Source organism: Artemia franciscana, chromosome 3 (assembly GCF_032884065.1).
Source record: "Artemia franciscana chromosome 3, ASM3288406v1, whole genome shotgun sequence".
NCBI classification, from domain to species: domain Eukaryota; kingdom Metazoa; phylum Arthropoda; class Branchiopoda; order Anostraca; family Artemiidae; genus Artemia; species Artemia franciscana.
The window spans coordinates 28,190,682-28,204,313 of NC_088865.1; positions in this window are offsets into that span (position 1 = coordinate 28,190,682).

Genomic DNA, 13,632 nt, shown 5'->3' on the forward strand with positions numbered 1-13,632 from the left:
TTTATCGTGAGTCGGTGACATTTTTGATAATTGTGAGTTCCCCCTCAAGATAAAAAGGGGCAATATTCAGACCACAATTTAGGCAATTCAGATATTATTATGCCTTCAACTTGAAACTCACATACGGGTGCCCTTTCAAGCAATTTATTGGGCAATATTTATGCCCCTACAACCTCCAACCCAGATACAGGTGCCCTTTCAAGGAAGTTATTAGGCAATTTTTACGTCCCAACAACCTCCAAGCCAGATACAGGCGCCCTTTCAAGCAATTTATTAGGAAATTCGTCTGTATCATCGACCTCCAAAACAGATACGGATGCCCTCTAAAGAAGTGATCTTTCAACCTCCAACCCAACAATAGAAAGTAACGCAGAATTCAATTTTTTAATCAACAAATAGTTGGAAAAATTTGGACTCATACCGTAGCCTTCAACTAGTGGCCCTTTATTAGGAAATTTCTATGCCACATCAACTAGAGACCCATCACTAGACAATTTGTTCAACCATTCATGGGACATCACAGATACAGGCAATTTGTATGCCCCTTCAACTAGTGACCTTTTACTAGACAATTAACATTGCTCTTCAACTAGTGATGTTTTACGAGAAAATTTCTACACCCCTAAACAGTGATGTTTTACTAAGGAATTTATTCACCCCTTCAAGTAGTGGTGATTTACTAGACGGATTCTTCACCTCTTCAACTGGCAACGCATATATGGGCAATTTATTCGCCACTTTAACCTGCAGCCCACGTATAGACACTTCGTTTTTATTTAATGGGATTCAAGACTTTGATGTTAGACAATATATCGGTGAACTTACCTCTAGTGATTTTATATGTTTTCACCACAAGTGAAGATGATAGGATTGTTTTACCACCTCCCCCTTAAGATAATTCTGAAGTGGTCCCAAGTGAAGACATTTCAGGAAAATTGAATAATGAAAAGTGGCTCCAAGTAAAAAAGATCTGTGTATTATATCCCCTCCAACCAAATTTCAAGATAGTTTTACACCAGACATTATGTAAATAGAGCCATTTTATTACTCCTCCTGATTTTGAAGTATTTAGGGAAGGTTCAATTGTTGTTTGTAATCATATAGATTGGTAAAGAGTGAACCTATTCCTTTTTTCTTTAAAAAATGGGTTTAAAGGATATTTGCGATGGTATAATTTGTTTCTTCGTGTATTGCCAAGACATCAAGAGCTAACATAGAAGGGCTAAGACACGCAATAGAAGAATTACTTAGAAATATTCAACAAGAAGACAATAAAAGCTTAAGAGTTCAACTTGCTGCACATATTCTGTTCTCTAAAGAAGGGAGGGAAGATTATCCTGTAGTTTTACTACCAAAATAGATAGATTTCACAGATTTGGGGATGTCAATGAAATTTTAGGTGAATGTATTTCCAAAATTAATAAAAGTGTTGAGAAATACTCTATATAGAAATACAGAAAAATTCTGGGTTTGTTATAAAAGGGATTGAAGGGTTAGATTTACATCTAGCGCTCGTTGATTATAACTATCCCATTGGCCAAAAAAGCCCCCTAATTTCTGAGCCATTTCAGAATAAGGAAGCTATTATTTATTTAGCCTTTCATCAAGGAAACGAATGCTTTATTCCAGTCGATTTAATTCAATTCGTTTATTAGTTTGATAATAGTTTAACTCTTTCTCTTAAGTCTACTTTTTAAAACAGTAAGAAACTTTAGCGTAAAGAGCGGGGCATTGAGGAGGAAAATCCCCTGTCATATACAGAGTAATTTCTGTTTCGTTTTAAGTTTTAATGCTGCTCATTGCTACCATTTAAAAAAAATTGTTTTTTTCTATTTAATTTCTGGACGTTTTTGAATTAATGCATGTTTTGATCTTGGCTCTCCGCACGTAAATAATTAAAACGAAATTTGCATATTAATTAATTGCAATTATCGGAAGACTTTGAGAAAAAAGGAGTGAAAGAGGAGGCCAATTTCCCCTCCAATTTTTGATTACTTAAAAAGGCAAGTAGAACTTTCAATTTTTTACAAACGTTTTCATTGGCAAAAATTATACGTAACTTACGAATTAACTTACGTAACGAAATTCTATATTCGTATGTTTTTATTGCGTTTATGAGGGGGTTTAACCCTCGTCGATACATCGCTCTTTACACTAAAGCTTAAATCTCCCATTTAAGCTTTAGGGACTTTGAGCTTTAAGCTTTAGAACTTAAATCACACTCTGAATCACAAAGGCCGTAGAATAAGTAGTTGAAATTACTAAAAATACTTTAGCATAAAGAGTGAGGTATAACGAGGAGGTAAACCCCTCATATGCGTAATAATTTTTGTTCGTTTTAAGTTTTAATGCTGCTCCTTACTTTCAGTAGAAAAAACTTTTCATATTTATTTTTTCATTGTTTTTTCAAATAATGCTAGAAAATCCCAAGCCCCCTTCATTGAAATTCTCTTCCCACATGAAAAGTTCCTCTATCGAAAGATCCTCCCACGTAACCCCCTCAACTCTCCCCCCTAAACCAAAAAAATCCCCCTGAAAACGTCTGTACACTTCTCAGTAACCATTACTATATGTAAACACAGGTCAAAGTTTGTAACTTGCAGCCCCTCCCACGGGGACTGCGGGGAGTAAGTCGTCCCTAAAGACATAGTTATTAGGTTTTTCGACTATGGTGAATAAAATGGCTATCTCAGAATTTTGATCCGGTGACTTTTGGGAAAAAATGAGTGTGGGAGGGGGCCAAGGTGCCCTCCAATTTTTGGTCACTTAAAAAGGGCACTAGAACTTTTAATTTCCGTTAGAATGAGCCCTCTCGCCATACTCTAGGACCACTCAGTCGATACGATCACCCCTGGGGAAAAAAAAAACATAAAAACAAATAAACACGCATCCGTGATCTGTCTTCTGGCAAAAAAATGCGAAGGAGATGTTCAACTGACCAAAAGGCAGCAATATTAATATCCGCGTTGCTGCTAATACTAGTTGCATTACTGTTATTACCAATTCTTGTCCAACAACTAGCACTATTAGTACTCCTACTACTACTACTACTACTGCGACTACTAATAAAACTATGGTTAAATGTATGAAGGTGAAATTTTCAGAGAAAGCTGAAATCAATCCCAACACGCGGTATGCGTGCAAGTTGTCACAAATCTCGTATTAGCTATATCTTAGGAACGACCTGGTTTCTTGAGTTGAAACTTAAAGGGCCTGTTGCTAGGGATGCTGGATTAACCAAAAGGCAATATTTGCACCCCCATTACTAGTGCTACTTCTCCTACTACTACTGCCATTAAAGCCAAGGATACTACTAATTCTGCTACTACTGCTACTACTACTTCTTCTTCTATTACTGTCAGTACAACTGCTACTAAGCCTGAAGGCATTCACGTGGAAATTATTGGGAATGTTGAAACAATTATGAACTAAATCACAACACACTATGCGCATACAGGTTGTCAAGAGGACGCATTAGCAAGGCCTCAGGATTAGTTTGTGATATTAAGTAAAAAAATTTCAGGGTGTGTCCAGGGGTATGTTGAAACAAAAAAAAAACAAAAAACCAAATGGCACTATGTATGTATTTTTACTAACGCTACTATTAAAACTATAACTTTCCTTACTGTTGAAGATAAGGGTATTAAAGTGGAATTTTCTAGAAGTGTTTTAGTGGATGTTGAACTAAATTGTAACTATGAGCATTTAGCCTGTCAAAAGGGTGTAACGGGAAATCCTAGGAACGGTTGACATTATTCAGTTGGACTTATCGTTGTATGCTGTAGTTGATTTTCGACTCACCGAAAGGCGTATGTTTAGCTACTAATACTGCTTGTACGACTGCTGTAATAAATGAGGGTAAGGTTATTAAGGTAAAACTCCTAGGGAAGGTTTAGGGGGGGGGGGGGTAGATACAAAGAAAAAAACTAAATTCACGCAGGTTATCAAATGGGCATATAAGCAACATCATAGACAGCGAAGCGCTATCATAGATACTTTTAATGGCGTTCATTTGACTGGAAATGAAAAGTTTCTTGTTCCCTTTTTATGACTAAAAAGAAATTGGAGGACAATCAGTCTCCCTTCTAATCCCAATAATTCTCCAAACGCTATCAATCAAAATTTTAGATAGCCACTTTTTTAAGCATAGTTGAAATGTCCAAACTTTATGTCTGGGGATGTTGACGATGTCAACCTCCAAGTGCCCTCAAAGCAAGGCCTGTAAGTTATACGATTGGACCATTATTTACGCACAACACTTGTTATTGAGAAAGAAAGCATGTTTGACTTTTGGTGTTAATAAAGATGAAGTACATTCAAAAGAAGCTTTCTCAAGAATTGTAAGGGGAGCGTTGAACTAAATCAAAACCATTATATGCATTGAGGCTGTCAAAAGGACGTAATTCGGCAACTACAGAAGGTATTAAGTTTGAACTTTGAGGGGCTGATGAAGGGGATGATCAAATGACAAAAAGGGGACTACCACTGTTTTTTTTTCAGGTAGGTAAGTTTATTTTTCTGGAAAACTCGAAGATTTGTAAAATTAAATTAACTAAATTAAACAATACTATGTGTGTCTAGATTTTCAAAAAGACGTACCTTATTAAATATTGTTGAAAGATTTTTTTCCAACATATAAATAGCAATCCAAATTATTGATTCTCGTAGAAAAAAAAAGTTTGAAATATTCTGTTTTTTTCTAATGAAAAAGACTACGTTAATAAAGACAAAATCAGTTATAAAAACTTTTTCCATGAAAATCTTTTCCGAAGAAAAGTAAAGAGCTACGTTAAACCAAAAGTAAGCAGAAATAAAGTAAAATAACTTTCTAAGCGTAAAAATACCAATAAATAATCATCAGTAAATTAAAGAACCCTAAAACGAGCAGAAATTATAATAAGCAACCGAGTAAAACTCAAAATGGGCAGATATTAAGGTGACTGGGGCTCACACCTACCATGCCTTCCGAAGACCTGAACATGAGTTTCACTGTACTGAAAACAAAATACATTCTAATTGCTTTCACTTTTTCAACTTTTATAAATCTAAAATTATTAAGACTTTAAGGAATAAATATCCAAATATGTATATTAAACTGTCAAACCACATTCATTTGTCTTTTGTTCAGTAGTTTTGGTTATGATGCTGTTTTGTTTGTTTTTCAATATTACAAGAAATAGGAACACTTAGCTCGAAATAAGGATTTCGTTCAGCAAAGAGCAAATTATGTTCTGTTCTTCAGAAGGTATGGCTCTTTACTTTTCTTTGACAAACTTATTTTGTGGAAAAGGGTTTTTTTTAGTTAGTTCGCCCTAGTTTTTCAATATTCTAAAAATATAAGAAAACATCATCGGTTCATTTCAGCTAGTCTATAGTTAAATGTTGCATACGATACGGAGCAATAATTTTTGCCGGTTTTGAAAATCCATTTCACTCTTTACAGTTTCAAACTTTATTGTTTTTTGTTTTTTTTTAGTTAACAATTTTTTATGATCTTCAAAAACTGGCCTTCAAACCTTGGATCCACCGATCTTCTGTCTTATACAGTACTACAAATCTTACAAATATTTTCAGTGAAAATACGCTCCTTGACCCCATAATGAAAAGCCTATCTTAGCTTATTATTCCGGAATACGATTATGTACCTTATATTCTTAAGGAATGTATCTGTTTTGGTGACCAATAAAACTGATATTTCTATGCATCGGTGTAACCAATCTAATATATAAGAAAAATTTTTGGTTAAGGTATGTGGAAGCATTAGGTTTGTTATTTAGAGAAAATACATGAAGCAAAATCTATAACTAAACTTTAAAAACTAATGAAACATTTTTTTGCATCATTGAAGTTTTCTCTTATTTCTGCTTAGGTGTTTAGTTAAAGTGGACGTTTGGTAACAATTGGTTAGGTAAAATAATTCACAAGTCATGAATCATTTTTCATATTTAAGTTCCATAATGTAAATTCTTGCATAGTAATGTGATTGAGCTTCTACAATTATTCAGCTATTGTGAAGCTGATTGCCTCCATTTCGATCGCTATATCACAGATCTATTACGTGCTTTTTTATATAGTGTTTTGTTTATTATTCAATTATATCCATGACAATGAATGTGTTGAATTAATACGGAAATCCTTTCCTTTCGCTCTTCAAAACTCAATTTAGTTAGTCTTATGTTATTTTGTATGCTTACTAACAAACAATCAACACATCCTTGGACACAATAATCAAGTTAAAGTAGTTAGCAATAGCCATGAGATGCTGCACAAGGATGTCAATCGTTTTAGGTGGAGGTGAAGATCGTCATCAATTTCGGTTTTTTTCTGAAATATATCCAATTTCAATGTGCTAAATTTGTACGTTGCATTGTTCTCTGTCCAATCAAACCAACACTTACTTACGATTTGGGTTAAATACACGAAACTATCGTTGCGTTTCTTCCTATAGACTAACTTCCGCAAAGGAGTAGACTAACTTCTATAGACTAACTTCCGCTAACTTCCGCAAGTGGAAGCCCCGAAATACCGAATTATTTTCTTTTCAAACAGTTCGTGGTAAGGAACTGTAGTAAGGGGCGACCCGGCTCAATAGTAAACGGAACTCTAAAAAACGGAATTTTGATGCTAAAAGATACATCAAAAGAATCGAATTTTTACGCTGATTCTAAATATATAAGTTTCAATTAATTTAGTCTTTGTCATCAAAAGTTACGAGCCTGAGAAAATTTGTCCTATTTTGGAAAAAAGGGGGAAACATCCCCTAAAAGTCATAGAATCTTAACGAAAATCACACTATCGCATTCGGTATATCAGAGAACTCTATAGCAAAAATTTCAAGCTCCTATCTAAAAAATGTGGAATTTTGTATTTTTTGCCAGAAGACAAATCACGGGTGCGTGTTTATTTGTTTGTTTGTTGTTGTTTTGTTTTTTTTCCCAGGGGTCATCTTATCGACCAAGTGGTCCTAGAATGTCGCGAGAGGGCTCATTCTTACGGAAATGAAAAGTTCTAGTGCCCTTTTTAAGTGACCAAAAAAATTGGAGGGCAAATAGGCCCCCTCCCACGCTCATTTTTTTCCAAAAGTCAACAGATTAAAATTTTAAGATAGCCATTTTGTTCACCATAGTCGAAAACCATAATAACTATGTCTTTGGGAATGACTTACTCTCCCACAATCCCTGAGGGAGGGGCTGCAAGTTACAAACTTTGACCAGTGTTTACATATAGTAATGGTTATTGGGAAGTGTACAGACGTTTTCATGGGGAATTCTTTGGTTTGGGGGTGGGGTTGATGGGAGAGGGCTTTGTGGGAGGATCTTTCCTTTGAGGAATATCTCATGGGGGAAGAAAAATTCAATGAAAAGGGCGCAGGATTTTCTAGCATTACTATAAAAAAAAACAATGAAAAAATAAACATGAAAAGTTTTTTCAAATGAAAGTAAGGAATAGCATTGAAATTTAAAACGAACAGAGATTATTACGCATATGAGGGGTTCTAAAAATACTTTAGCATAAAGAGCGAGGTATTTAGGAGGAGATAAATACCTCGCTCTTTATGCTAAAATATTTTTAGTGATTTCAACTATTTATTCTACGGCCTTTTTGATTCAGGGGTCATTCTTAAACAATTGGGACAAAACTTACGATTTAGTGTAAAGAGCGAGGTATTAAAGAGGGTACAAACCCCCTCGTACACATAATAAAAATATAAGAATATAAAAGTTTGTTACGTAAGTTAATTCTTAAGTTACGTATATTTTTTACTAATAAAAACGTTCGTTGAAAATTAAAAGTTCTAGTAGCCTTTTTAAGTAACCGAAAAATTGAAGGGCAGCTAGGCCTCCTTCCCCACCCCTTATTTCTCAAAATCGTCTGATCAAAACTAAGAGAAAGCCATTTAGCCAAAAAAAATTAATATTCTAATTTCATTTCAATAATTTATGTGCGGAGAGCCAAAATCAAACATGCATTAATTCAAAAACGTTCAGAAATAAAATAAAAAAAACTAGTTTTTTAACTGAAAGTAAGGAGCGACATTAAAACTTAAAACGAACAGAAATTACTCCGTATATGAAATGGGTTGTCCCCTCTGCAGTCCCTCGCTCTTTACGCTGAAGTTTGACTCTTTGCCACAATTCTACTTTTTAAAACAATTATAAACTTTAGCGTAAAGAGCGAGGGATTGCGGAGGGGACAACCCATTTCATATACGGAGTAATTTCTGTTCGTTTTAAGTTTTAATGTCGCTCCTTACTTTCAGTTAAAAAAAACTAGTTTTTTTTTATTTAATAAAGGAAAAATTCACATCTTCACTATATTACGAGAAACAGGAACATTTAGCCCGAAATAAGGTTTTTTTTTCAGCAAAAATCAAATTAAGCTCTGGTCTTCAGACATCATGGCTCTTTAATTTTCTTTGACAAACTTGTTTTGCAAAATATTTATTTGTTAGTTCAAAAGTGCTCTAGTTTTTCGATGCTCAAATGATATGCTACTTTCCGTATGTTCCATATGTTTCGGAGCAATAATTTTGGCCAGCTTTGAGTTTCCATTTCACTCTTTCAAACCTTTTCTTTAATTAATAACTTTTAATGATCTTCAGATGCTGGCCTTTAAACCACAGATTTACCAATCTTCAGTTTTGTATAGTACTGCAAACCTTACAAATATTTTCAATCTAAGACTGATATGTCTTTTTCGATCTCATAATGAAAAGCCTATCTTAACCCATTATTCACAAATATGATTATGTATTTTATATTCTTAAGGAATATGTCTGTTTTGGTGACCCAGGAAACTGATATTTTTATGCATCGGTGTAAACAATCTAATATATACGAAAAAGATTTAGTTTAGGTGTGTGGAAGCATTGGATTTGTTTTTTCAGAGATAATACATGAAACAATTCTGACAAAATAAACTTTAAAAACTAATGAAACATCTTTTTGCTTCATTTAAGTTTTTTCTTATTTCTGTTTAAGTATTTATTAAAACTGGAAGTTTGGTAACAATTAGTTAGGTAAAACAAGTCATGAACCATTTTTCACATTCAAGTCCCATAATGTAGGTTCTTCCATAGTAATGTGATTGAGCTTCTACAATTGTTGAGTTATAGTGCAATTGATCGCGTCCAATCGCTATATCACAGATCTATCACGTGCTTTTTATATAGTGCGTTCTTTATTATTCTATTATATCCATGACAATGAATGTTTGTGAATCAATGCAGAAATCCTTTCCTTCCACTCTTCTAAACTCGATTTAGTTATTCTAATGTGATTTCCTATACTTAGTAACAGACTATCAACACATTTTTGGACGCAATGATCAAGTTAAAGTAGTTAGCAATAGCCATATGATTCTGGACAAGGATGCCAAACATTTTAGGTAGAGGTGAAGATGGTCATCAATTTCAGTCTTTTTCTAAGATATTAGCAATTAAAATGTACTAAATTTATATATTACATTAAATGTCCATGGTCTGACTTTTCTGTCCAATCAAACCAATGCTTACTTACGATTTGAGTTACATACACGAAAGTATCGTTGCATTTGTTCCCATAGACCTGGCGATCTTATGTTCTATATTAATTCTGTGTGATTATTACTGGCTTTGTTTCAGCAGTTTTTACAAATTATACCTATAGTACGATCACGCAAGGGTGTATTCAGGATTTCTATTTGGGGGGGGGGGAGGTGTTAACAGGGAGTGGGTGGGGGAATACAAAAAATATTTTTTTAAATGCATCAACAATTCGGTTATATGTATTTTTTTTGCTTTTTAGGAGTCAGACAATTTGTTTTTGTTTGGGGGGAGGGGTTATAATCTGGTAACACCCCCCTTAGATACGACTTTTCTTCCACACTTATCTTTGAATGGTCTCCAATGTATTACTTAGTAATGTAAATACTCTGCATATAAACTTGACTAGCCTGAATATTATCTATAGTTCAAAGCAAAGATGTCCTATTTGATTTCTTGTGCTAGAGTTTGTTGGCCATTCAGGGATTTAAAAGTGTTATTTTGACAGGGATAATATCTAGGTCAGTTGAAGTATTCAGAACAACAAAAGTACTGAATGAGTTCCGTATTCAGATCTATACCTCATTATTCTAATGATTGCCCTTGAGCTTTGTTGATGGTGATTGCTAATCAAGCATTCCCTGTGTCCTCGTCGTCATTTATATTTCCCCCTGTGCCCCCCGACGTCCCCGTTGTAGTTGTGTCCCTGTGTCCCGGTCGTCATTTGTGTCCCGGTTTGTAATTTCTCTTTGAGTGTCCCGGTCGTCATTTGTGTCCCGGTGTCCCGGTCTGTAATTTCTCTTCGAACAATCCCTGTGTCGCGGTCGTCATTTATATATCCCCCCTGTGCCCCCGGCGTCCCCGTTGTAGTTGTGTCCCTGTGTCCCGGTCGTCATTTATATTCTCTGTGTCCCGGTCGTGATTTGTGTCCCGGTGTTCCAGTCTGTAATTTCTCTTTGAGTGTCCCGGTCGTCATTTATATTCCCTGTGTCCCGGTCGTCATTTGTGTCCCGGTCTTTAATTTCATCAGTTGACAAACATGACGTTTGTCAACTGATATATATATATATATATATATATATATATATATATATATTGTGATTCCTCGGCACTTTTTCTGTTCTTACTTTCTCTATCAGCCGCAAGTCTGTTTTCTTGCTGTTCTTTTGATTCCTCGGCACGCTTTCTTTTCTTACTTTCTCTATCAGCCGCAAGTTTTTTGGCATTGACTCTTTGAGCAGCTTCCTCGGCTTTTGCCATTGTAGGTTCTTCAGTCATTTTACAATTAAACATTTTTCCGTCCACGATCTTCTTACAATTACAAATTTGTCTCATGACGACATGATGACATGACGTCACTCGACAGACAACCCACAGACAACTTATTTATATATATATATATATATATATATATATATATATATATATATATATATATATATATATATATATATATATATATATATATATATATATATATATATATATAACATAAATTAGTGAAGTTAATTATATTGAATTAAATTATAAATTAATTATAAATTAGGCGGGAAATCATAAATTAGTGACAGATATTATTATCAGTGCTTATGTAATTTCTTAATAGCAGGTTTGTCAACTTTCCTTTATTTTCTTTTGTCTTTACTACCATTTCTCTTCTTCGAGAAATAAAGATATATAAAAAGTGACAAATTCCCTAATGCATGACTCGAAATTCCAATTAGACTTACTGGTCAATTCCTTGCTCGGTAAGGAAAAACTAATCTCTATCATTTGTTTTTAGAGAAGGACAAATTGTTGCGTTAATAGCTTCATTTGATATGGGGTCTAAGCTTTCCTGTATATGGTGGGAAATGGGACTCAACAGTTTGAATTTAAATTGAGCTTTATTTGCTAAAACAAAATATAACAAACAGTTCGTTCTGACGAACTGTAAGTAAGGAGTGAATTTTGGAAATCATACCGAAAATTCCTAAAAAAAAGTTTTTATAACAATATAAAAACATAAAAAGAACCGGCTTTTTAAGGTAATTACATAGTAAACTTGCCGTCTCTCGGCTTGAACAACAAGGAAAATATAATTGCTTGAAAATCAAGAAAAAGGGCTGAAACCACAATATTCTCCATATACGGCATCTTTTTTTATTTACTTATAGGATCGGCATAGCTCATTATAAATGGCCTGTAGGTAGCTATGCCTATAATTGGTTATTGATTATAATTATTATAATTGGTTATCGGTTATCTTTTGGGTTATCGGTTGTAGGCATAACAATAGACGAAGCGCTTAACGGGGGGGGGGGGGCAGCTCTTGTAGGCGCCGTTGCTTATCCAAATGTTTCAGATTCTTTGACAAATTATATAATAAAAAACGATAACTAGCCTATGGTTAAAAAAAAAAGTAAGTTGGAATATCAATGTAATGGATTAAGAGATATTTGAAACCTATTAAAGAGCAAACCATGTATATAGTGTACCAGGTAATAGTAAACAAAGTACACTATTATAATTGCCTTTTCCGAAACGTAAAATTGTTTTTTCATGTAACTTTTTTTTAAATGACTAACTTCAAAACACATATACCAAATATGAGGTGCTAAAAACTTCTGAGGCTAAGACAGTCTCGTTTTGTTTCTTTTTTATTACTTAATAGCCTAGAATATTCTCTTTAAGAAAATAGCTAGGAAGTTTGTAAATGTAACTTTTCTTATACGTTCACGACCTCAAAAGAGAGTTTCAATTAAAAGTAGAATTGAATTATTTTTAAAGATATAGTGGCAAAATGTTACTCTTCTTTTTTAATTCGGAGCTATTAGCGAAGACGCTGAGTCCTCTTTCACTTGTTTTATGATTATGTGCTTCCATCTACTTTTCTTATCAGTGGTGATATAATCACCATTCCTGAATGAGCTTCAAATGGTGTTCCATTACATTTATTTTTTTTTCAAAAAGCGTATTTGGTAACGAGGAAAATTCATTGGCTTGAAAAACAAGAAATGTGGCTGCAAGCACGATATTCTGCATCGAAGGCATCTCTTTTTCCCGTTTTTTCCGCAGCTTGCGAGGCACTGGAAAATCACAGAGAGCTGTTTAATGGTTCATTTGATTTATAGTAAATGCAAACTCTGCTCCATAGTAAGTTGCTACCTTATGAAGGATGACATTTCAAGATGGTCGCTCTAGAGCCAAACACAAAGCAGGACGTACCCAAATAGGGACAGGAGGATTTCAAAAGAAAATATATCATGAGAGATAGAAACATTCTGATCGAAATAAAGCTTGTTTTTAATAAATTGCAAATTATATCCACTGGTCTTTAGAAGCCCTGGGGTGTCAGCCCTACTCATCTTAGTTTCGTGAGCTAAATTTGGTTTGTACCCACTTAATTGAACTAAAGAAGGCAAAATACCTATGAAAATGTTCATTGTGTCCTACAAAACTGAAAATTCCGCCCTACCAAAAGGAAACACGTTCCTGATAGAACCAATCAAAGCATAGCATTATCCCATTCAAGTTAGTTCTTACAAGTTTTATTGATAACGTCATTCCTGATTTGCATTGTCTATTTTAAGCAAAAATACCCTCAAATTTAAATTTTCAAGCAGATTTTAAAATACCGCTACTGCTTCTAACAACTCATTGAAGCACCATACCACCTGAGGCCAATAAAGCTACGCATGCTCCTCCTCCCTCCATCCGGACTTATTCATAACCTCCCTCTTTACATCCTACCAGGAGGTCCCAATTTTCATTAAATATTTCCTTATGGTCTCCTCCCACCCTATTTGAGAACGACCTGCTTTTAGTTTGGCTCTAGAAGGGCCGAATAATAATCAACAATTGTAAAAGAAGCAAAAGGAAAGAAATTAAATTTAACTTCTACATAGTCTTACAGTCGTTCTGCTCTGCATCTTCCGATTCTCTTATAGTCGAGTAAGCAGCGTTTTCTGCATTGGAACTTGAACCTGTTACGACTAATTCTTTGGACGGTGAAACTATAAGAGCTACTTTCGGGGGTATGCGTTGTGTTGAAACCACTGGTGGTGGGTTATATGGAATGGCTGCTTCAGGAACTGGCCTATCAGTAGGTCTTTGGGCTAGCGCAGGGG